Source organism: Taeniopygia guttata, chromosome 2, assembly GCF_048771995.1.
Source record: "Taeniopygia guttata chromosome 2, bTaeGut7.mat, whole genome shotgun sequence".
Lineage (NCBI taxonomy): Eukaryota > Metazoa > Chordata > Aves > Passeriformes > Estrildidae > Taeniopygia > Taeniopygia guttata.
In genome coordinates this window covers 12,197,774-12,224,736 of record NC_133026.1, presented here as the reverse complement: position 1 = coordinate 12,224,736, position 26,963 = coordinate 12,197,774, and positions in this window count along the sequence as shown.

Below are 26,963 nucleotides of genomic sequence, written 5' to 3'. Positions count from 1 at the left end.
AACAATGAATTATCCTAAACAGTATTTCTATTAAAAAACTTTGATTTAGGAATCTCTTCTATGCCTACTGTTCTGCACTGTGAGAATATTACACATTTTTTGACAAACTGAAAAAGGTGTCTTTATGAAAACAACAAAATATCCATAGATCTATTTTGTCACCTTGTTTTTTAAGAATAAGCTTTTGTTTTTGTTGTCAGAGTAAATGTATTTCTGTTTGAGTCAAAAATGGTTGAGGGTCCAAGTGTTTGATATTTGTGGTAGTTAATGAAAACATTATGTCACAAGAAATTTATTATTGCCTTTGTCCCTTGTTTCATTTAGAGGAAGGAAAAACATTCTGAAGGGATTTGGAAGCTAGGGTAGTGAAATATTTCTGCAGTGGCACATAGGTAATTCTACATTAAAAACAACTCTAAGAAGAACAATTTTCTAAATATCAAAAAAATTTCCAATGGATAAATGACCAAGAAAAAACGTGGCCTCTCTTTAAAGATGGAGAATGTGGCTTTGTATCATTGTACATGAAATGACTGCATTCTGCTTTGCAAAATCTTCCTGCCCCCATCTCTGCTCTGGCCATGTGTCCCCTTTTGTCCCAGCTGAAAAGCAATCTGTACTTTTCATATTTCTTTTTAATGAGGTTTGATAGATTTGCTTAAGTCTCCTGCAAGAAATAATTTCCTGATGTGAACAGCTGACATGAGCACATTTCCTAGGGAGAAGCGTTTCTGAAGTTCCTTTGCATCTGTATGTAGAAGGGGCAGGCTCGTCCTGCTGGGAAAGGAGAGAATTTTGTCATCAGAGAAGGGGATTTGAAGCTGCTGCAACCCTGCTCGGGAAGCTCAGATATCCCATAGGTACATAGTGTGTGTGTATTTATAAGTATGTATGTATGTATAAACCATAGAATATCCTGAGTTGAAAGGGACTCACAAGGATCATCAAGTCCAATTCCTGGCTCTGCACAGCACAACCCAAAATCATGCTCTGTGCTTGAGCATTCCTTCTGATAGCACTGGTGAAGCTTTTGCCTTGAGAATGATTGAGCAGCAGTGACAGTAGGATCTGTAGCAGTCAGAAATAAGTGGAAGGGAAGGGCATTATTTCTTCCTAAAATGGGCTTACTCCATCTGCCTCTTCTTACTTTTTCTTTACCATGGAATAAAAAACCCCAAACTTGGATCTGAATGCTTTTGCTTAATTCTTAGCAACTTTATTACATTTTTTTTATGCCAGCAGTCAGGTTCTGCAGTTTGTTACATCTGTGAAAACCTGAGATACCTCGAGATCTTCCTAATGCAGCTGCTCTGTCAGAAGTGGGCTGTTGATATTTGACTGGTCTACTTCCTGTCTTATCTACTACATTAGATATTCTCCATATTTCACAGTGAATCACATTGTAGTTAAATATGTAAAATACATTTTGGTAATAACCAAAGAGCTAAAGGAAGGGCATTTACAGGAAAAAAAAATCTTCTTCATGGCCTGTTTATACTAAGAATTAGACATTACTTACAGACAAAAAAAGACATTTTATCCATTGAAAACATGGGAAAAAAAAATCTGCCGGTTGATGCAAAAGGAATTTGGGATTATATGAGTCAGATTAAAGGAGAGTGGACAGTGTGGGAGAAGCCTTTAGCGGATTCCAGCTAGGATCCCCAGGATCTGTGAAGCAAACAGTGAGTGATGCTTTGCCTTGAGTGTCTGTGGGCAGTCTGAAGGCATCCTGGTGGGAGGGTCTCACTAAAGTCTATTTTTGACTCCAGAAATGAAACCCTGGCTTTTTTGTGTTTATAATTCTCATTAAGATGATGGCTGCATAACATGTGACCTGGCTTTCGAGAGAATATGTGAATTCTTTTCTATCTATCAAGGTCTCTGTGTAATCTAAGCACGGAGCCTATCTAGTAATTCTGTTTCTGACATGCTTTGTGGCTTTGGGAACTTCACTTGGCTTTATCTTCCTCATAAAGAAGCTTATTCATCTGTAAAATGAGGATAATAATATTTCCCTACCTAAAGAGTGTTGGGAGGCTTATTTTGCTAATGTTTGTGAAGTGTTTTGAGATCCTTATATTGAAAGCTCTATAAACATGCAAAGTATCACTTAATCCCCTGGGTCTGCTATTATTTAAATATGTTGGTTATTGTTTTGCACTATTTATCTTTCTCCTTTATGTTATTTTTAATACAATACTATTATTGCTGTTTTGCCACAATATAAATGTGACACAGGAATTAATCTTCCTCTACTGAATATAATTTATACATAATACAAGGCTGGCACACAGGATTTACCTGGTAAGTGAACGGTGACATAATTGCAATCAATAGAAAAGCAATAGCATCCGATAATGCAATATTAACACATTTTATCACTGCATATCTTGTGTCCAGAGTGGTTGTAGAAGTTCTGGTGGAAAGCTTACAGCCTTTAATGTAATGGCAAGTTATTAGGGAATATACAAATGTTCTGCACATATAAATGTGATTTGCTAAAAGCCTCAACCAACGCAGAATAAAAGTTCTTCCTTTTAAACTCTAATTGGAAGTTAACCTTTAGCTCACAAATCCCAGTAAAGGAAATGGCTTTTCTAATCTTATTTGCTCTTTATGGTTTTACAACATTATGTTGTTATTTCTGAATTTTTTTAATATAGTTGACATTAAGAATTATCAACATGACACACAAGATGACTGATAATTTAAACATTAAGAAATTGTCCCAAAAGTCAGATCAATAGTTTGCTTAGTCCAATATCCTTCAACAATAGCTGTTAGTAGATGAGTTCAGGTTTATAGCATTACTATTTTCTGTAATTTTTGACATCAAAAAGGATCACTGTGACCATAATATAGCTGTATGAAGAGCTGTTGCAAAGCTCTGATAGCAGCAATATCTTTGAAAATGCCTAGTCTTTGCTAGATGCCATGAAAAAAATAAGGATTCACTTCTATAGTCTGTAATTGTAGTTTACCATTTTAATTGAATAATCCTGTATTAGAGGCAGAGGGGAAAACCTGTTAAATGGTGCTGCCTTTTCTATTATATTGAATATTTCTCTATGGCTCCTCTCACACTTCAGAGCTGATGACTTACTGCCCTTTTTTCTTTCAGCTTGTTCTAGCATTTTCTGTTGATACTACAAACCCTTATAGTTCCTCATCATTACTATCTGAAAGAGTAGGTGTGTTATGTGCAGGCATCCTATGGAGTGAAAGGAGTCCAGTGCCAAGAATTCAGTTAGATTCTTTCTTTTATATAAATAATATATCTATATATTATTTATCTTTTATAGGTATTTTGCTCCTTAATTGCTCCTTCATAGTTTATCCTTAAAAACCATATGCATTTAAATTCACCCTTCTGACTTGCTCTCTTAAGACCGCTTGCTCTTTTAAATGATCCTGTAATTTTTGCACTATAACTGTATTGTTCAGGTGTCTCTCCAGGGAATGCATTCCCATTCTCTGTTGTTTCTTGGGTCCAGAAATCTTCAATCCATAGTAGATTTCTCTCTCTTCTCATTTCTTTGTTTTAGGATTACAGGGGCTTTCTTTGTGTTCAGTCCAGTTCTCCTGCTCATTATGTTGATGGGTTCCCTCTGTACTTCAATATTGGAGTCCCAAAATAATTTAGAAGGAAATAAAGACTTAAATCAGAAAACCAGTCAAACTTCTATTTAAACCCCATCAACTTAATGCTTGTCAGTGATTTGCCAAATTAGTCCTAAGTGCAAGCAATAAGCGAGTCCTAAATGGGAACAATAACATTTCTGTGACAGCACTTTCTCAGAGATGGAGGAATTGACTTGTGTGGGGTATTGCCTAATGGCCTTTCCATCTATTCTCCCTGGATCCTCTTATTTTATGTTTCTATCTCCTGAGTATTAGGCACTGGTTGTGATTAATACACCTTTGAAGCAGCTATCCAGTGACTGATCAGATATTGGGCTCTAAGATGCGGATTTGGTAGCAAGTCTGACATTCAGTAGATTATCAGCAAACATCTAACATAGGAAAAGAATAACATGTGCATGCAAAAATTCTTTAGAAAAATTTAAAAAAATAATACAAATCCCAGCAATAAAGTTATCTCAAATTTCTATTTGCAATTCACTTCTATTTGGACTTTTACACCTGATTTCTCTAATAATTATGTCAATGTAAATGTTAATTATGTAAATAATTATTAGCTTGATGATCACAATAAAACTGACAGATGTGGAGCAGTAAGGCTTGGTATGGATATTTTCAAGATCAATTCTTAAGACTGTGCATTGTAAGTAGGACAAGATCCCAGCCTCTTTGTGAAGGGAGCAAGGATAGTTCTCATTTAATGCCAATCTGTCCTTTAGGTTTCTGTTCCTGTCACAGGTTTCTTGAGTTTTTTTTTGCCTTGTTGCTGCTTTTGTTCCTTGTTTTTCCCTCTTCATCATTCACACTGTAATTCTGTAGGAGCTCTTCTTATAACTCTCTGTAGTGGAGCTTAACTTGCTGGAAGCAAGGCCAGCATTTAGTCAAGAATTTTAAGCCAACTACATTTAACATAGACATTGTTTAGTCTCACAAGAATAATTAATTTTGTGTTTTTATTCTTTATGGTTACTGAGTGAAATTATGTCAGTTTACAAAAACTTAAGATTTGACCATTACTATTCCATGCATTGCTGTTCATCTGTCATACGTGTGAGGTCAAGGAGGCAGCAGAACTGTCTGATGATGAAGATTCTCAGTGATGCTGTTATGCAATATAGATGGACCCATTAATTATTAAGGTCATCGTAATATAATTGTACACAGAACAGCCAATGTACCTGCAGCCATTACCAGGATTTATATTTATTCCTCCTGTCTTTTAACAAACCTAAGAACAGAGAAAAGCTAATAACACTGAAAGCACAGACTCAGTAAATGACATCATTTGCATGAATAATGGCAAAAAAACCAGATCTGTTTGATAGGGGTAAAATTTGAAATGTCAGTAATGTGTTGCTAGGAATGTCATCTATCCATATGATCCTATATAAAGTAAGCCTACAGGTCATCTCCTTCTCCAGGACCCTCCTATATTTTCCTTCTAAGGACCCATGGTCACATTCTTGATCAATGGATGGATCTCTATAAATGAAGAACAGAAAAATGGATTTAAAGGACAGGAAAAATTGTGTGTCATTTAAAATGAAACATTTCTGAGACTTTAATCTGATAGGTGACACCCACATTTATTTTGCCACTGACTGATTTTAGTCAAATAATTTAATTTCTCTCTCGTTTCTGCACCCATAACATAAGAGATACACTATCACATCAGAATTTCCCTTACTAAATGAGCTGATAAAATTCTCATGTCACCAGGACTGCAAGATGAGAGAAGGAAGACCTTGGAGGGAAAATCACAAGTAGGTGATGACAAGATTTTGCTGGAGGTTTCACTGCTCTAAGTTTGTTCAGAGTAAATATGAATAGGAATCCCAGAGTAACCTGAAATCTCAGTGACAACAACATCTGCCTGACCCTCTCTCAGCCAATGCAGTTCTACCACTCCTGGAATGTCAGAGTCTTTGTGTCACAGCCATGACTGACTGCTGGAAAGCCACCTGGGGATTGTGCATCACCACTGGGGTACTCCTCTCATAGAAGACTATCCTTGGAATTTATTCATTCATTAGTGCTAAATGTTCTCTGAGATGCTTAGATACTATTTTTGCAAGGAAAGTTAAAGAATATTTCCATCCTTGGGTGGAAGTTCACCGTAATCTATTTTCCACTTTTTTTTTTTTTTAATGTACCCAAAAAAAAGCCCATTCCTTTTAAATTAAAATCAGTAGTACACACGGGTTTTTCTTGATTTGCAAGGTGAAATTGAGCCTGAAGATTTGAATATCAAGTGTTGTTTATGGACATTTACACTTAGGGAGACAAAATTTGAGATGATGGCTGTGGCTTGACATCAGAATCAACGACAGTACAATATTCAATATATATGGATTTGTTTTTCATCAACTGTGTCAAATAAAATATTGTGAAAAGAAAATCAAAGATCACCATCACATGACAATGTAGTAGACCTTGAAAAAGGTCAAAAGAAGGATACTTTTTAATCAGTTTTATTACAGATTTACCTCTTCTGTTGAAAATTACTATGTAGAAAGAATAAATGTATTGTCCATCACCAAGGAACTGCTTCTATACTAAATCTCTTCTGAATAGCTTATCATATTTTTTTTCACAATATGTTTCTTCCATGATGCTGCATCTTTTTTTCTGAGATAAAGTCAAGCAAAAAGAAACAGAATTAAGGAAGTTAATGGAGTGCTTACACATGCATAACCCTTCTCTTACATGGTGTTCACAGGCCAGACCCAGGGACACTGTCAAGAGTTTCCACACAGCAATACTGATTTTGAAAAGCCAGAATTCAGAATCCACTGGAAACAGCAGATTTGGTAGAGATTTCACATCAAGTGACTACTGATTTCAGCTGCAGTAGTGAGAGTCTGCTTTCCAAAGAGATCTCATAAATAGGAGATGGTACAATTGGAAAAGCAGCTTGCAGCAGAGTAGAATACAGACTAGACCCTCATTCCTCCCCTTCCACCAGCACTGATCCTGCTGCTGAGGCTGACTGGCATGTCTCTATATTGAATTAACATTTTGTAGTGAATTCAGCCATGGCTGCTGCTCTGCTTAGGGAAGATTCTTGAAGCCTGACTGAAGGTCAACACTGCAAAGGCATGAAAAGATCTTTTGACCGCCTCTCACTTGCTGGCCCACTCCTGTAGAAAAATCTTCTTTCCATACAGATGCTAATAGGGAGTATAGGAAGGATCTAGGAATGAACTAGGCAGAAGTCACTCTCTGTATAAGTACAAGCACAGAGGGCAAAATCAGTTTAAGAGCAGGGTGCTGTTCTGCATAAGGAGACACTGATGTGTAAGAAGAACTTACTGAATGATTCACGAGACCTGAAAAATTAGGGTTTCCTGATATCATATTAAGACTAAGACATTGGGAACTTCTGTATTAAAAAAATCTAAGTCTTGTTTGTTTTAAGAATGCATGCATCCTCAAAGATATTTAGAAATGTCTTTGTTAAGCCTGCTTTCCATGATTTTTTGTCATCTTGTGACCAAGAGCCCTCAGTTTCAGATGAATGTTTGGGAGTTTGGGAAGTGTCTAGCTAAAAATCAAGAGGTTTCTAGTATGTCTGTGAGATTATGCTGTGTTTTAAAAAGGGAATAAGAATGTTCCTCAGCAAGGCAGACTGTCAGACTGCATGAGGAGGGTAAGCAGAAGTGTTACATCTGTGAAAGGAAGTCTATAAATGGGGACGTGGCCCATATTCTCCAGTTTTGGAAGGAATAGTTGGAAACATGATTTAGAGATAGACATTGTTTTCATATGAAGAATATTTGTTGGTAACATAACTTAATGTTTTGCATTGACTGACCCCAAATTCATTATTGGTTCCAAGAAAGCAATTTTCTTATCTGACCCTTTGGGATATTTGAATAAATTATAGAGAAAAAAGAAGTTACAGCTAGCTGTAACAGCAAAGTGAGAATGTACTGAATTACTCAGAAGAGATAAAACTGAGTTACTTTTGTTGTAAATTTAATTTTTACAGCAGCACTCCCACTAGCCTAATCATAGTTCAGCATATTGGGAATTCTTTCTCTTAATCACTCATTCTTTCTCTGACTTTGGCTTTTGGATAACATTTTTCTTATGTGCATACAGTGTATAATATTGTATGACTATAAATCCCACACTGAAGTTATACACAAGCTCCTAAATCACTCAGTGCATGGAAAAGGTTTTCATTTCAGCCATTTATCCAGGGTTGACAGTACTTCTCATTTTTGCCTTTGTTGCAAAGGGTGTAACTTACAGATGCACTTGGATAGAAAGTAAAAAACCTCACTTTCAGGGAATTCTTTCTGTTACAGGTCATCAGTCTTACATGCAGAAAGGCTACAGTTAGAGTCTGTCTGCCTTATTTGCTGCATCTACTGCTTCTCATAAAGTTATTTGCAGCAAAAGAACACTTACACTCAGAGTGATGCCTGATGCATTGGTACATCTGAATCACAATACTGTTGAGTACAGGACGGTATTATCCACCTTTCACACGTGTTTAAGTACCTTTGGAGCATCCTTCAGCACAGCACCCCTGTGTTGCTCACCCACATGACAGATTCCCTCTCTGTGGGTGCAGCAGCACCCCGGGCAGGTCTGTGTAAGAATGCACTCCTGCAGCTATGCCTGGGCAGGAGTGTGCAGGGTGGGCTGAATGCCTTAGCTCCAGCTTGGTTTGGGAATCCCTGAGCTTCACAGTCAACACTGCCATGGATCTTCTGTGTTCCATCCTCTCTCTGTACAGTTCAAGGATTCAAATATCCTTATTTTCTCTTTCTCTGGGTCATCCCATTTCTCTGTTATCTTTGTTAATTGAGCTCTGGCTTCACATTTATTTTGAAAATGGTGAACTGAAGGCCAGAGAGGCGAAATGAATTGCCCAAGGGCACACAGGAATTCTGTGGCAAAGTCATGGAGACATTAAAGCACATTAATTATTGAAGTAACCTGTTATTTAAATGGAGGTTGTGCACAGAAGCATGTGGAGTGCAGAGCAGTGGAAACTTGAACCAGTTAATCTATCAGCACAAAGCAGTGCATTATGTTCTCACCAGTTCATTTTCCAGTTTGACTTCAGTTTGTTGTCTCTGTGTGGTGGCCAAGCTGATACACCTTGGTTCCAGAGGGCTCGTGAGCTGGGCCCACAGCCATGTGAAAGCTGAGGCTGCAGCCCCTGGTGAGCAGTCTCCTCTTGTGCCTTCTAACCAGGCTTGGATACAGCTCCTCTTTCTGTGTGTCACAGACAGAGGAGCTTGGCTCTCTCTGTATCTGCCTTTGGAAAGGTGTCCTTTGTGTCCTCTGTTCCTTGGCTGTGAATTTTGGATTTATATGATGGGAGATGTACACAAGACTCTGTCTACCTCACCCATTCAGTCTCTGTGTGGCTGCTTTCTCTTGGGACTATCTCCTTTTAAGTACACTAATGCAGAAGGGCAGGCACATCACTTTCTGTATTCCTGAATCTGACTGAGAACTATTTATAGCCTTATTTATAATTGACAACATATTATAATTACAATTATATATTATCAATATATTTTCCAAGCAACATTAATGGAAGTAAAGGTAATAAGAATATTAGCTGTCTTAATGCTGAATCTATAGGATTATCCTTATGTACTGTTCCTTAGAAACCAGAAATTATACACAGTCCCCTGACTGCATATATATATATATAAAATATACCCTGTGGTCTGGCATTTCTTTGGCAGTTGCCCACAATTTAACTCCCAATAGCCTAAGAGCAATGTCTAGTGGAAAGAAAAGCATCTATTTTGTCACAGCAATACTTGCAAAGTCAGCTGAGTTAGCTGCAACTTCAGGGGCTGCTGAAAGCAAATGCCTTCACATCCAGCTCAGGGCCACACAACCCCTCAGAGCTGTTGTCACAGCTCCTTAGAGGCCAGGGAATCCAGTGTGGCAGAGCCACTGCAGCACAGCTCCAGCCCCCAGGATGGCTCTTCCCTGCTGCTGGTCCCCACTGAGGCTCTCAGGCAGAGCAGGGAGGAGCAGAGATGGGCTCAGCAGCAGAAAGACAATTAGCCAACCCTTGCTAGTGGAAAATAGCAAATCCTTCTCTCCTCAGGGAAAACTGAGCTTCACAAGCAAATGAGGAGCCTTAGGATTAGCTCTCACAGTTGCTTTTGTTCTCACTACCTGCTACATACAACAGGTGCTTACTAATCATGCAAATTAATACAAATGCTGTGAAACAAGGGTTCTTTTTCTGAACCTTTACCAAACATGCATTTCCATAAAAGAAGTTGTATCCTAAATTTCTGTTGCAGTCCCACTATTTGTTATGTCTGCATTTTTTTATAATAGTAGGCAAATACAGCATTTTGCTTTCTTAGCTCTCTCTTACTAAATAGCTCACACTCATTTTTATCTCCTCAGACAGTCTTGGCACTTGCTTTGTGACTGGATGTTTTTTGAAGTGAAGAAAAACCTGACTGCCTCTTAGAGCACCATCATTTAATCTTTCTCAGAAAGCTTCTTCAGTCCCTTAATTTGAGGATTATACCTTAAGGCTCTATTAAAATCATCATTGAACAGGATTCAAAAGGAGTTGTGTCTGACACAGACACAAAATTTTTAAAAAATTAAAATTAACCCTAAATATTGTTTCCCAAAAATAATCAACAGCAGGGCACAAAAGCTACTTTTATGTTTGTGGGTGGTGTGATGGATAGTTCTATAGAGAGTTATATGCTGAGAAAACAGAAGAAGTTAGTTATTGTGTAGAAGAAGAGGTATGGAAAAAAACAAAGGGAATCAAAGCATGCAGTGAAATCAGCATACAGGTAAGGATTGAGGTTCCTCAGTTTTACATCGGATTATGAATCCTGAAAGGTGACTTAACTTATATTCAGAGTCAGTTTTATAATCAACAGAAATATTGAAGCCATTAAATGGAGATGATTGGTAAGGCACCACACAGATCTAGACAGGGGGTTAATTTCCTTCTGAAGCATGACAGAATTGTGCCATTATTCCTAGTTTACATCACTTTTAAAGAGAGACAGTTTATGATATCCAGGTCACTGGATTTGGTTTGAATTCATCTTCAGGTTGTAGATTATTGTGAGGGGACATGTTAGAAGAGATATTTGGTTAAATATCATCCTCACTAGCCCCTGTAAAATGCAAATCCTGCACTGCTCCTGCAACCAGCAGTCAGACTATCCTTTCCTACTTCTTGTCAGCTAGCAATAAAACACCAGATGGTGTCCTTCCAGAAATAAATTCATTATAGTTTCATTTTGGGTTTTCTTAAAGAATTTAGAGACAGAACTTCAGCTACTGCAAATCAACACAGTGCCGCTGAAGTCAAAGCTGTGACATTTTATACCATCTGAGTATATAAGCTAATATTTTTAACTTTTTGGAAGGAATACCATATCCTTTCTCCTCACATTTAGCAAGTTTCATTGCACAGTTTGTGCTGGCCACCTTAGCCAGGATTCATGGCTGGTGTTCCTGGTTTTACAGCAATTCACAGGCCTTGTCGTTTTGTGTATTGGATTAGACTAAGTCACTGTTAAGACTCCTGTAACCATTATCATTTAAAGTCCTTGTTTATCACCATCTGAGACGCTAGGATACCCATTAGCTTCCTCTGGTGACACACACGACTATTCACAAAAGGATATTTTAAGTGCCTCTGGCATCTGAATAACCTTGTGATGCTTATGGTTCTGTGTGTGTTTAGTTTTCCCTAATTTCAAATATCAAATGAGGACAGAAGTCTTCAATTGTGTCCTTAACCTAGACAGACAAATAATTCTAATAGTAAAGCATCTTAAAAGAAGCCTTGAGCATTCCTAAGATAAATCAATTAAGACTGCTTTCAGAATTGTTATTATGCTCCAGCAATTAGTCATTGTTTAGCCAAGCTGTGCATACTTATCTCTTTTTTAAATCACTCCTTCCAGCCTCACAATAACTTTTGTTCCTTTTCTCCCAGCTCCCTTCGGCTTATCTGTGTCCTCCTGGCAACACTGTGCCCAGAAGTGAGCATGAATTTCCGTGCAGGTGGAAAGCTGCAAAGTTAAAAACACCTACAGAGCCACAAACCACAAAACGGGGAGTCTCTGCCATCCCGTTCCAAAAGTGAATATTAAAATATCTAAACACACATTACTGGCTGTCAGTACCAGCTGCACAACATGTAGGTAATAAAAGCCCAAGGGGAAAAAGGTGATCATTTAATCTGCCTTTACCATTTATCATGTGTCCTCACAAGAACACTTTCATCTCGTTTCTCATACCACAGATAAAATTGTTCCACCAACTGCTGCTCCCCCATATGCCTTGCCTTCCAGTCTTGGGGAGCATCAATGTGAAAAAGGCTTTTTAGAACTTTTATTTAGCATTGCCAAAATTAACTAACTTGTGTTCTGCAAACAGATGGGGGGTGACCTGGGATTTGGAATTCAGCTGCTTCTCGGGCAAAAAAATCTTTAAAAAAATCTCCCAAGAAGAGATGTAGGAAGGAAACAGGTGCTTACAAGAAAACAGTTGCACTTATTTATCAAAGCCACTAGAAGAAGATCATCAATTTTATTCCTCCCACTTGGCAATAGAACTAAAAAAAAAAGAGGGTGATATTGGGTGCCACGGTGACATCTGAGATGACACATTTGTGAGGCTTCACCCTGGGCTTTTAGGAATCAAACCCACCTAGCCCAGCATGTTATCCTGTACTTAGTCAGCTTGTCCCTTTGCACCTCTTACCAAAACGTGCTCTGCCCTGCTGAGCCACACGTGGCAGCTCCATTCCTGTCCCCATCCGAGGCCACCCACCCTGGTGGGGCTCATGCCCTGAGCAGTCTCCAGCAGATGCTCTCAGAGCCTCAGGCTGTGGTGGAGGTGATGCTGCAGGGGCAGAGCCTTGGCTTAATATTTTACAACTCCACACCACATGCTGGGCCACTCTGGCAAAATACAGCTTTCCACCCTGTTTCAGTCCTCTCACCACCGTTAACCTAATAACTGGAAAATATGCAGCCACCCTGGGTGCTACTTATTGTCTCTTTCTTAATCTTTGCTTTACAGTACAGAATTGTATCCCTGTCTGATACAAATTGTATCCTGTGTGATCTAAATACTGCAGGTCTTTTTTCATCTGAGCACCCCAAACATTGAGCTAAACAACAGTAACAGTGCCTCTGTATTTAAAATATCTGAGTTAAGCACAGATTTATAAAGCTTTTGGTCACCTGGTGAAGGACAGTCCTTCTCCTCAGCTTAGGTTTGCCACATTCATTCACCTAATATTCACTTATTCTAAAACTCTGTTTTTGCCACTTGGTAATGCAAAGAGGGCTTATTGCACCAAGCATCAAGTTGAAGAGATGTCAGAAGTTAATACACAAGTAAAAGTAAAACACCATCCTTAGAAATGCCACATCATGATTTTTGTGTGAGAAAACACAGTGTGCTAAAAAAAAAAAAAAAAAGCATCTTTTCCTGCAATGGTTGTTAATTCTTCCTGTATATCTATATCTCATCCTCTGCTGAGTAAGGCCTTTATTATTTTTTTTTAAGGGGAAATACAGTGAGTGTTTTGTATTGTTCTGATTTTAGCTGAGAAGGCCTAATTCCAAGGAGAGTGTTACAGTCTGTATGGGCTCTATTGTACTTCTCATGCACAGAGTCACATTGCAGATCAAAAGCAAGTGAAAATGCTGGGTTTGTTTTAGGTTTCATTTTACAGTCAGATGGTGAATACATCTGTTTGTGTCACTAACCTAGAATATATCATTTTATGGTTCTCAGAGGTTATTTATAATTGAATTATAGGATGTTTCATGATTCTTTGGAATGGTATTTACAGATGGCAATACTAAGTTCAGTAGTTCACTTGCAACAAAAAATGTGAAGAAAACACCCTCTAATTCATTTTAAGTACCTTCTAGAAATCATATAATTATAGCATATGACAGTGTTGAAAAAGGAAGTATACATTTTTGAATTATTTGTATTGTGGTTTATAATCAAGTTTATATACATACAGACTGGCACACAGTAACAAAGACTAGGCAGGTTACAATGAGAACAACATTGATTTTTTGGCTTAGATTTGATCTTGAGTCAGTGCTGGTTTCATACACCAGAGTGCTTCCCTGATGCGCATTGTAGACAGGTTTGGGAGCAATAGGAAGAGAAAAACTTTCTCCTGCAGTATTTCCAGGCAGAAAGGGAAGTGCAGGGCATCTTGTAAGCTGGTACAACCCACAACAGGTTGGCAGAGCCATCAAGGGTCACCCCAGAGGCCTCCCCATTGCCTGGGGAGGAGAACCCACAAAATTCCCAAGCCCCAGGCCAAGCCCATGCCACCTCAGCTGCTGCAAACAGCCATGGCCCCATTCCTGCCCTGGGGAGAGGAGGCTGCGCATTGGAGACATCCAGAAACTCCATTCCAGGGCTGGCACCAGGGAGGAGAGCGATAAATCTGCCCAGCCCCCACTAACTGGTCAAGGTTTAAAAGAATGCTATAGTTTGGGATTTAAAGGTATTTGTAAATTCATCAACAGACTTAAATTTCAGTCTCTGCTGTTTCCCACACACACTGAGAAATGGCTTCAGAGCTAGAAAAAGCAGTCAGCACTTTCTTTCACAAGCCACTGCACAAAATAAATATGCAGCAGAAAATGGGTGTAGATGTCTCTCTTACTTGTCTTAACAGGACCAAATGCCAAGACAGAAACTTTTATATTCCATTCTGGCAACAAAAACACAACCCTGCTCCTAAACAATATAAATAGCCAGAAGCACAACTGATGGCATTTTTTTTTTCCTTTTTGACTTCCTTGTATGCTATTTGCTTTGCCTTGTCCTTTGTTTATCTGGACAATAAATAATCTGCAGCAGGAACAATATATTGTTGTATATTTGTAAAATGCACAGCAAAAAAAAGGTCCTTATCTTGACTAAATCCCCAGAAGTGTCAGATTGAACTTAATAAATAATGATAGCAAATTAATTCAATTTAGAATATTATTTTTATTTATCCCATTTGATCCATTCAAACTGAAGTTATTGACAATGTTTGGTTTTAGCATCAGTGTTTTAGAGGAAACAGGATGAGTGAGCTTACAGAGAAAGCCAAAAAGGAAATAAAGAATGAAATAAAAGAACATAAAAGAAGAAAGAATGTCCTGTGAGTCATTTCACATAGGAGAGAAAATACTGGAAATATGCAGTCTTGACTTCAGAAAAAGACTGACATGAGCTTTTTAGTCCAGAATTATTACAATTGTTTATTTTGAGAATTGTGTGCAAATAATCCACCCTGGTTTCTGATAAATTCACTGATTTCTGAGAAATTCTCCACCTTGTACACACTCTTAGCAAGCATGTGGTGATGGTCACAGCTGAACAAAATAGCAATTTATGGATTACAGTCTACACCCTTCTATCTGGAAAAGGGCAAATGAGGAATGTCCAGAGCCTTTCAGAAGGTGCTGAAGGACAAACCTGGTTGTTGGGCTCTACAGAGAAAATTTTCATTGCCAGATTTTACAACTGCAGCTTTAAAATTAATAACAACAACAACAACAACAACAACAACAACAACAACAACAATAATAATAATAATAATAAAATATTATCACTATTATTATTATTATTATTACTTTATTATTTGTTGAGAAATATGCTTTGTACCTCAAACAATGTTTCTAGCAGGAGGAATGGCAGGTTGGATTTCTCAGGGAGTGGAAGGCAGGTGCTCGCTGCTTTGTGGAGCAGCAGCTCTTGGGAAGAGGTCTGTGAAAGGTAAATAAGACATTTTAGTGCCAGGAAGAATTTGCAATGAACTGGCAACTTGCAGGTAGCAAGGCAAGTGTTTCACAGGATCAGGCACACAGCAGTGGCACTCTGCCTGCCAGCTATTGCATTACCTGACGTGGGGCATGCTCCTGTCACCTCGCCTGAAATGTGCACTTTGGGGAAACGCTCCCCAGGTCCCACACCTCGGTGCTTGACAACTGGCAGCTTTAATGGCCTATGAGATGTATTTACTTAGGAAAAAGGTATTCTCTTCCTGCACATTAGCTGACGCATAAATCAACCAAACCTAAAAAGTTGAGAAAATATAATTAATACAAGCTAACGAGTCAAAGTCAAACCTGAATGCCCTTTTCATTTTAACCTTCTAAAGAGTGTGGAGGCTATAAAAAATACATAGAACATTTCTGGAAAGTTTTGTTTCCATTTTTCTGGGAAACACTTTCAAGTTTTGTCTTTCTCTTCTGGAAATCAAACAAGAAATAAAAGGAAGTAGGGGGTTTATTCCCCTTCTTCTTCTCAAAAAAAAAAAATGCCCCTGTTGTTTCTGATTTAACTGGCAAATTTTAAAAGAAAAAATATTTTACTGAGGTCAACAAAATATTCACTTTCTTCAGCACAGAAAAATATTTTCCTAGGAAAAATAGCATCTTGCATAGAGCTTTAAAGATGCTGTTGTTTCTTATTGCCTGTGCTGTTGATTCATAGGACATTAAGGACTGTTCTTGGTGAAATGTAAGTTATGTGAGCAGATTAACCCTGCAACAGAGTGTGTATTTATTCAAAACACCTCTGATTATTTTCTTTGCAGTTTATCTGTGCTTTGCTTATGGCCCAGGTGCAGCAGGGAAGTCTGGGGCTGCCCTGCCACATGACCTGATCCATCCCCTGCCATGAATCTGAACAGAGCATAGCATAGGGGAGTAATATCAGTGCAGTCACTTCTGTGCTGTTCCATCCCCAAAAAGGCATATCCATACCCAGCAGTGGGGCAGAGCCACAGAGAGGCAGTGGTGACACCACTGCAGACAGCTGGGTGGAGCAGCTGCTGACACCCATGCCCAGGGTGGGAGACTTGACCAGTATTCCAGGACACCTCAAAGAGACCTGAGAGCAGGCTAACCTGCCCCTTGAAAGCCTTAGCTGTGTAGCAAATAATTTCAGGGGCCCCAAGGTGATTAATTACATTCTGCATCCAGAGGCAAGTGCATTTCCAGCTCTCCTGCACACAACTGTACCCACATCCCCTTGAATCCAGGCTGTCTAAATCTGAAAATTGGAGGCTGAGAAAATGAATCAGGAGGAGGGAGTAATTAGAGTTGGGATGTCACACTAAATCACAGGCCCTGGTTAGTCAAGCAGCTTGCTTCTGACAGCACCAGTTGGATGCAATGAATAGTGGACAGTGGTAGAGTTTAATATTTTAGCACCTGCTTTATTTTGCATGCAGGAAACCAGCTACATATTCACATTTAAATAAATCTGCAGTCACAGACAGCTTTTTCAGGGGGAGAGCTGCCTGCTGCCTGTTAGCTCACACATGGCCACTTTAAACCTCTGCAGAGCCAAAGGGTAAGGTACAAGTAGGACTGACAGAGAAAGGAAAAATGGCATAAAGCTTTTGTACTTTGCAAAACTACTGATGCTTCTATATTTGAATTGGCTTTGGGGCTTTTATGAGGTGAAGGCACTGCTATAGCAAGACTGCTTTGTAGATTAAAAATGAGGACATGGAGAAAAAGATGTAATTTAGTTTGAGTAAGGGCTAGTCTGGTGGTTAGAACTGTCACCTGAATCAGTGACAGGCTTAATGCTTCTTAGTTTCTGGGGCTCATAACAGAAGACTTTATGGTGCACTTTCTGTGCACATGTATGTGCAGTCACATAGAATTCAATATGTAAGTATTTGATGTGTATAGGCATCCAGCAGGTTCAAAGAACAACATTGAATAAAACAAGAACAGCACAACTTATTCATCCTCAAGAAAAAGCAACAGAGCGAGAATATTTTGTTGCTACTCATCTGGAAAAACAAAATAGCCATTTACCTGTAAAAGATCTTGTGAGTTTTTCCTGTGTGTCCCTTATTGACCTCAGACCTCATTACCTGTCCCTGCAAATCTGGGTCCAGCCCCACTGATGGATGGCTGCTGTGCAGGGCCAGTGCACTCCCTGTTCAGGTGTTCCCTGGGCTGGGTGTCAGCGTGCACAGTGTCTGTGTGCCATGCAAGAGCAAAATAACACAAAGATTTTACCAAGGGGTATAAATCACTCTTAGGGAGAGACCCCACCGCCCCCAGGGGAAAAGCCACTCAAGCACAAGGTGTGGAAGGATCCCCTGAGGTTCAAGAAGTTGCTCTTCATCATAAATGCCACTTATAACTACAGTGGGTTTCTGGTCCTTCTGCTGGGGAGCTATTTGGTTTTCACAAATGAAATAACATTTTTAAAAAGAAAAAAAAAATTAAGAATTTGTAATTACAACTGGATTTTAACTACTCTTCAGATTTCTAGCAAACAATCAACAGGAATCTAAGTTTTGTGATTGTTCCATTGTTTCCTCCACTAGACCTGTGAAATAGGATGTTGTGTGAGCCTCGATTTGATCTAGGACTGCATAAATAACTTACTTCATTGGCTATTAAATTGAACTTTAAATTATTAAATATTTTTAGTTGTTATCAATATGACTAAAAATCTAATATGTGTTGAATGTTAGCATTTTCAATATTGGATATTATCTAACCAAGTATAGTTTGATCAATATTGGCTAGAATGTAGAGATTGATCCAACTGAGCACATTGTTTTTGGCTTCTATTTAAAAAAATAAAGAAAAATAAAGAAAGTAGAGGAAAAAGTCACGACTACAATTAAAAGCCATAATAGAAAAACAATTAAAAAAAATGTCTGTTATCCTAGAAGGGCAAATTTTGATCTCAGATGAGATGCTGCCATTGAATTCAGGGTATCAGACCTGTAGGAGGGGGCTGGAGGGCATTTCTGACTGGGCTGTGTAAACAAAATGGGCTGAACTCAGCTCCCAAGGGCTTTGATGGGGGAGACACCCATAGCTCCCATGTGGACAGAGAGACAGGACACTGACACAGGGTTACCTTCCCTACCCTGACATGAGCCCTGCCCTAAGCCCTGCCAACCAATTCCATCTCTCTCCACTCCTTCTCTGGGGTCTGCAAGCAGGAGCAAGGGCTCAGCATCAGGCTGCTCCCAATCCTCCCTCCACACTTGTTTCAAGAGCTTTTCCCTTCCTGATCCTGGGTACAGTGAGGCCCTTGAATTTCCCAAGTGCAGAAGTAAGCAGTGACTGCAAGGAATATGATGATGTTAAAAATGTAGGTTATATAGGCCTAAATATAGTCCTTTTTTAATATTTTTGGTTTCTTTCCATTATCCCTGGGATTCTAAAGTAGAAGAATATTAGTGATGCACTGCAATACTAAAATAATAATGAAATTGTGAATTCATCTTCTTTTGTCTTCATCATCCAGTGCAGAATGTCCTCATAATGTACTTAGAAGTTAATTTAGGTCCCAGGTGTGCTTGACTGCTGATGCAGGTGGGTTTTATTTATGTGAGTGTGGTGATAAAGGGCCCTAACCATCAGCCAGAATTACTGTGATCTATTGAAGAATTTATTTCAATTTTACCTAATTTTCAAAATCACTTTTTTTTTATTTTGTGAAAGAACAAATATACCTCCAATAAATATAAACCACATTTTTAGACACCCCACAAATAACCTGAAGACCTCTTAAGATGGAGTTCAGACAACCTATGCAAGAATGCCTAACATCCTCTAGAAAAATCATAAAGAGAAGCAAAGGGAAGAAGGAAAAAAATTACAGAAAAAACCTGGGGTTTCCCAGGAAACAGAATTTATGTTTCATGAGAGATTTTGACATAATGAATATGCATCCTGAAACTGTAATGGAAAGTATTAACAGTACACAACCAGGGATATTAAAATAGATACTGATAATCAAGAATTAAAATAATTCTTCAGTGCTACATGATTATTAATCAAGTTATTTATCTTAATAGTAATAATAATATATGATCTATAATATACAACAAAACAGCATTTTCCAGTATTCCTATTTTAAAATAAATTGTTTCCGATAGTAGTGCTAAAAAAAGTACTTTAGTGCTCTAATTTTGTAAGAATAATCTGTCAAAACCCACTGTCTTCCACAATGCCTTATTTCAAAACCACTCAGGATTTTTGATAGAAACCTAAAATTTCACAGGATATTATGTTTTTCCATTTACACTCCTCTTTTTGCAGGTAAAGGACAGATGTGTACACTTCTGAAGAGATTCAACCTCTTTTCTCTGGAGTTTGGATGGTGCAGGCTGATCCTTGCAGGGCTGCCAGAGCCACACGGGCTCTACAAGGGGAGGATGACAGCAGAGATATTTTGCAGCATCAACCACTCTGAACCAACAAAAGCTGCAGCACCGTACCTCAGTGCCACTGAAGAACTTCCTGGCACTGGGCTGGGTTTTACAGTGACACCTCCAGCTTGTACTTAGAAGGCAGAGAAGTATCTGTTCCTACATGTCTAGGAACCAAGCGAGAGCTGCTTCTGCCCTTGGTGCCAGCTGAAGACAAGCACGTTCCTTCAGCAGCAGCAGATTTGTAAGCAATCCTTTTTGCTGCGATCTTCTGTCCAGCACCTGCAGAACTCATTTTCCTTTTCCTTAATTTGCTCACTCTTTCTAGTCTTGCTCACCCTGACACAAACACTTCAGCAAAAGCAGTTCTTTTTAATCCTTCTGCTTAGCCAAGCCTTGGTGAGGCTCTGAGCCAAGCAGTGGTGGCTGGTTGACCTTCCACCTTAGGTATGGTGCTGGCACAGCCCGTTCATCCCCCGGGCGCTGAGCTCCAGTGTCCTTCCCTGTCTTTTGTCACCTTACAGGCGGTTGTGTTAATATGCAGTCCATTACTACTTTACTGATGAGACAGACTGCTGAGGATCAATATGTCTCTGCATTTGTCAGCCCTGTATACCCCAGAGTTAACTTCTCAGCTCTGCTGCCGGTGCTCATGTCCCGCTGTGTAATCGTGGGGAATTGTCGATTCCTTATGCGGCGTGTCCGTACTCCGGGCTTGGCGGGGTTGCTTTGCAGAACAAGTAAGAAAGATCCAAGTGTCGCATTTGTTTGGCTCCCACTGCTTGAGTAATAGTAGGTGCAGCCAAAACAGCAGAGGACAGCTTGCTTAGGGGGTCACCGCAGCTCAACAGCTCGCCATTGATGTTGTCAGGCAGACTTGGGAAAGATGCCCAAATGCTATCAACTAGAGGACATTGCATTTTAATGAAAGACAAAAAAAAAAAAATCAAGATTAAAAAAAGAAGAAAGGTAAACTCCCTAGTCAAACATAATAAACAAAAGAAGAGATCTAATGGCACTTTTTTTCCCCTTGCTGCTCACTTTTTCATGCCTTTGTCTTAATGCAGTAGCTTTAGGGAAAACAGCACTGGGATTACTGAGAGCAAGTAACACAATCTACCACAAAAACTCTTAATTATAGAACAAATTTTTAAGAGACTTGGACATGAAATCCATATAATGAGTTTTAATAGGCAGACAAATATCTTGAACGATTTAGATTTGAAGCCTGTCCAGGCTAAACATATATATGTTTTGGCTGAATTTTTTTACAGACTAAAATGTGAATTTACCACTGCATTACCTTGTGATTTCCTTCTGTCCTGTTTGTCTGAAGATAACATTGTGCAGAGATTTGGTGAAATATGGCACATATTTCATGCAGCCCCAGGGTACAAATACACTCTGACATATCACACTGAATCAGGGCTCCAGATCAGGTGTCTCAGGTGTTTTGTTAACCAGTAAGGTTGCAAGATCACATGCATTATGCAATCTCATTATTTTAAATGTGTGAACACCAGTCTGGGTCATGCCACACAGAAGTGGCAGTCATTGGTGACAGCAATACGTGTTTCAGATCTCCACATATGTTTGTAGCAAACCCTCAGGGCTCAGGGAAACATACACTTTGGAATTTTCTCTGCTGACAAAGGACTACTTTCCTTTCCCACTTTACCAGCAAGAAATGTTCTGGTGAAATGGAGGAGGCAGAATAACGTTGTTGACAAAAATGAAGTAAGAGCAGGATAAACCAAAACAGTTGCTGAGTGTGCATGAACTGAGCTGAGGATGAGAAGTCAAAGGGAACCTCTGATATTTGTTTTACAAGAGGTAATAAATTTTAAGTACATCTTGACCGGACATCCTCACAACCCTGCCTAGCTTGTACTCGTGTCACCTTGCGTGGAGCCTGCTGAACAAATCAACCTGTGCCTTTTTAAACTTAAACAGGGAGGGTGCTCTGGCATCAGGGGTGGCCCAGCTACCAGATGGCCCATCCAGCACCATATCCCATCTCTACCTGTGACACTTTGGGAAAGTATAGGATATAACCTGTGTAAAGGAATTCTTGTGTCTGTCTGCCTGGGTTTTGGTACGTTCATGCTGTAAAGAGATAATGGAGACAGGCTGTGAGATTGGAATTGCTGGCAGGGCTCCAGGAGTGACTACAGACCATGCTGGGCTGGTTCTGCTCGGGGTAACGCAACAGCCCCCAGTGCAAAGCAGAACTTCAGGCAGGCACGGAGCAATTGCATTCTCACAGCACTGCCCAGGAGCTGATAAACCCCAGACATGAAACGTACAGCTCCCCTTCATGGAGCCCAGTAGCCTGGGAAGCCCTAAATTGCTTGCTCAGGGTGGTTCACTTGAGTGGTTTGCCTTGTCTTGTCTTCTCAGCTGCTCCCAGAAGAATTATGCTGGGTTTTGATGGTTCCCTACCTTAGGACAATGACAGTTTATCTAATACAAGCTTCTGACAGACATTTCATTTATTTCAATGGAAAAATCACAGATGTATTTTGCTCAGAAGTAATGAGGATTGAAATAATCTGGCCCTTTTCAAAATTCCTCATGACTAAAGTATTTAACACCTATTAAAGGTCATTTGTTGTCCTAATATTTGGTTTCTTCTCCAATTTAACAATTTCATGCATAGATATGTAAACAGATTGTTTTTTTCCTTCCTGCCCTGCCCATCCCCAAAATGAGATTATGCCTATTGGTATCAAACAGTAATACAGACTACCCAGATTTTCACAGCTCTGATTCACCATCTCCACAGTAAATGAAGTTTTCCCATTGTTTGCAGAAATTCTTGGGTATAATGGCTCCAGTTTCCTTGTTAATTATTATTTTATTAATGATCTTTCAGACAGTTTTTCAAAGAGACTGTAAATCTCTCAGTAAAAGTAATGGGCAGCTACTCACAGGAATAATCCCATTACAATCAGCTGTACTGCTGTTTGTCATTTGGACTGAAGTGCTGGAGCTCTGACCCTTACTGATTTAACACTCTTCATAATTAGTTGCAGTGATTAAAATGCATTTTAGATTACACTGCAGTTTCTCTCGCTTAAAAGTTTTTTTCTTTTTATTACTGAGGACAAACTCAAGTTCTGAAGGTGAAAATTTGTCCTCCAGTATAAAACAATAGCAGCAAAGAATAATTCCATAGATAAGGCTTACAAAAGAAATCAGAAGCAGAGATGCTTGGGCAAGGGGCAAGAAGTGTTGCTGAGGGTGGAGGGGCTGTTTTAGCTGACAGAGACAGCTCATGAAGGAATTTAGAGTAGCTTAATGAAACTGAAAACACTGCACAAAGCACTGACAGCAGCCCATGGAAATAATGAATCAATCTGTTGCATCTGTATCTAATTAAGAATCATTATAATACAGTCTTTTTCTCTAGTGATCAGGATTAGTGGATACCCCACAGGAAAGAGCTAATAAATAGAGTTTAAAAAAAGAGCTAATAAATACAGTTAAATTCAAGTGCCAGGAAATTATGCAGCTTTATCTGGACTGTGATTCTCCAGCACTTTTCTTCAATAACCCCAGATCCAAGTAGCCTCTCTTTCCTGCGAGCCAGGATTCCTTGGAAGGTCTTTTCAAGGCAATGCAGAAATAAATAATTTTTTAAAAAGTAAGATAGATAAACACAAAAAATAAAGACAAAAAAAGTGGAATGCTGGATACTGCAAAAAAATTTCTGGCAAGGGCCGATATTCTACTATCTCTCTGCTACAGTTAGAAATGTAGTTTCCATAATTTTTCCTTTCCTCCCTTCCACTTCTTTTCTGCCTTTCCTTCTTCTTCCTCCTCCAGAAAAACCCCATTAAGTTGCTAAGAGCTTAATTTACTTTAAGCCTCTTTGGAAATCTGTGTCTGAATAACCCCTCAGTAGTCTGTATTACTAACTGGTTTCCTATAGCCAGATGACACATACCTTAAGAGTGGAAGGCATTCCTGTTTTTTTTTTTTTTTCCCTCATGTCTGCAGATTATATTTTATTTAATCTTGTTTATTTGATTTCTGTTTTGTTTTTAGTTCAGAGGGGGGTGGAGAAAAACTTCCTAGTTGAGGAAAAAATGTTGTTATCCCTTTTTTTTCTCTTGCCTGTTAGGATACTTTTCCAACAGTGATGGCTTAAATCCCAGGGGAAAAAATCTAGCATAATTTCTGTGATAAGGAGAGGAAAACTATAGAGTGGAATCTCCAGGCTGTCCCTCATATCTCAGTAGGATTTGAGATAAAATGTTTCAGTGCCCCTGTGAGGCCAGTTCTCTCTCCTGTGGTGGGGGCATTGCTGGATGGAGACTGGTGAGAGGAGGGGGTACTGGGAATTGTGCCAGGAAAACACTAAACTGAGCATCATTTGTTGTAGGTGCTCATGGGATGCTCTGCTGTGCCGCCACCATGTGCAATAAAGAGCATTGTTCCTCTAATGTTCCTCTCTTTTGGAACTGCAAGTGAATGTACAGCCCAATTAGTGCAGCAGCTCAAAACAATAAACCCTCCAGAATCTCTGGTGGGGGAAACATGCTTTTATCTATTTGGTAAATAATTTATTAATCACACTGATGTATCCTCCTTGACAGCAACAGAGCCAGATAAGTGATGGTTCAAAATCAATTTGTCATGGTCCAATGTGCACTCAGTGACCTACTTGGTCTGTTATATAGGTCAAACTTGTACATGATGCTTGGATAGCAGAGGCACTTTTTAAAAAAACAACAACAGCAACAACAAAACTCATGGCACAATTCAGACTGTGGAACCCTATGCTGGCTCAGGCTCAGGCTGAGACATAGCCAGAAAACTCAGCTTACAGAGAGGACTGAGGACACGGTGCTCATTAGGTGAAGTTTTGGTGTCTCAGTCTCTCAAATATATCCTGTACTGGGGAGCAGCACAGTATGGGGGTTAGATCCATACTTTCTGACCTAATTCTGTGACCTGGTTGTTGTCACACTGCCCTCTGTCATTGATAATACCCCTAGGATACCCCTAGTATTTCTGTTGGCCTTGCTTCAGTCTCTACTGGTCCCGCTCTCCCCTGCTTAGAAGAGCTTTTTTCTTCAGATGAAAAAGGAAATTTTCTCCCTTTTCCTCTTTGTAACCCCTGCTGTGGAGCCCACATGAGCGTCACAGTTTGAAGCCTTGTGTTTCTGAGTGGCCCAGTTAAGGAGCTACAAGATTTTAAACTGCAGAGAGACAGAAATTAAAAGCTGTGACAGAACTTCTGAGTAGCTGTTTTGCTGGTGGTCCCTTTGTGGCTTGGCTAAAGTCTTGGTTGCAATCTGTTAATGGAATTTGTATTTCATTGTATAATATCTGTGTATTTCGTTAGGGCTTGGTTCAGGGCTTTCTACCAGGGAGCCCTGGACAGTGAAGAGGTGTGTGAGGTGATGTGTTGAATGGGCAGTACTCACACTCCCAAAAATGTCAGGAAGTCTTGGAATGGTCTACATGCCATGTATAATCCATTTGTCATTAGAAAGATATTTTTCCCAAAATCCTATTAGTAACCACTATTTTAGGAAGGTGACCTAGGCCTTATTCCTCTTAGGATTTTCACCAAAGTTGTTCTCTGTGGCTGGAGGGAGCTGGGCAACCAACTGGACTTGTGAGCTTTTCTTGTTTCTTCCCATGCACATGCGATTTGTTTGGTGTTTTTTTTGTTATTTTGTTTGTTTGTTGTCTGTGGTATGTTTTGATTTTTGTTATTTGTTTGTTTTGAATTTTTAATGGTTTTTTTGGGTTGTTTTGTAGATTTTGATCTTTTTACATAATTATTTAATTTTTAAATGAATTTTTAAGGAGTACTTCATGGTGTAGTTGGTGTAGAGTGGAGATTTTCTTAATGCAGGAAACTGAACATGCATTCAATTGAATATGAAGGCACTGAATGTGTTGAATAACCTCTGTAGGCCACTGCTGCCCTACATTTTACTGGATTCCTTCTGATTTTTTTGAAAGCATGAGAGGAAAAGAGAGTTTCTTTTCAATGAAAGGTGAACATCTTTTTTAGGACTTTTCTCCTCACTCCTGTTTGGCACTGCCCCACTGCAGGGTCACAACCTTCAGTGCCCAGCATCAGGTTTCAGAGCTCCTGCATGTTCTGTATGGATAGAACTAGAAAGTGGGGTGGGTGCCAGCAGCACACGGAGGGATGGATGCAAGTGTGCAAGTGCAAGGATCCACCCTAAAGCAAGAGCACAGCAGAAATAAGGTCTAAAAATCTGGATTTGTTTGGTTTGGTGATTTTGTTTGTTTGTTTGGGGTTTTTTGTTTGTTTGTTTTTTTTTTTTCACTTGGAACCTGGATTATTTTCCAGCTGTTACTAGAGGGAACTAATGTTTTCTAAGATAAAGCTGGTGAATACAGTCTAGTCTTTCAGTTCTTTGTTTTAGTGTTATCACCCCATTCCTGGCACTGGTTTTAATTTCGCCAAAAATCTGTTTCCTACTTGACTGGCACACTGAAAAGCAGCCAGGCTACCAGTGGAGGTACCACCACCACAGACAGGACCAAAAGGGACTGGAAACAAACCCACCAATGTGGGTTTTCAAATTTTGAAAGAAACAGTGTGTACCTGTAAGGATGCCTATAGTCCTAAAACAGAACAGATTTCTTCACATTTTTCTTTCAATTTCATCAGAGGCACAGTAAATTCTAGAAACTGAGAAGGACCTTTGGGGTCATGGTATGAACTTCTTTCTTGGCCTTGGGAATTCAGTAAAAATCCACTCATGCCACCAAGACTCTTTGCAAACTATATCTCCTCCTGTGCGTTCCCTGAAGGGCACCCACAACCTGGGTTTTGTACAAATCACACCATATGCCCTGGAGACAGGATACAAATCTTTTCTAAAACCAGCATCTAAGTAAACAGACAAACCCCAGAGGCTTTTTTCAGCACTTTAGAATTGTTTGTGTTTTGTCAGCCTTTAGTAATTTAATTGAAGGGTGATGCAAGACACAGGCACAGCAGGACCAAAAATATATTTGGCGGGATATTTTAATAAGATGAATCTTAATGTTTTCCATGAGGTGTCAGCAGTTCCTTAAACCAGTGTAGGGTTTGCAACAAATGGCTTCTTTT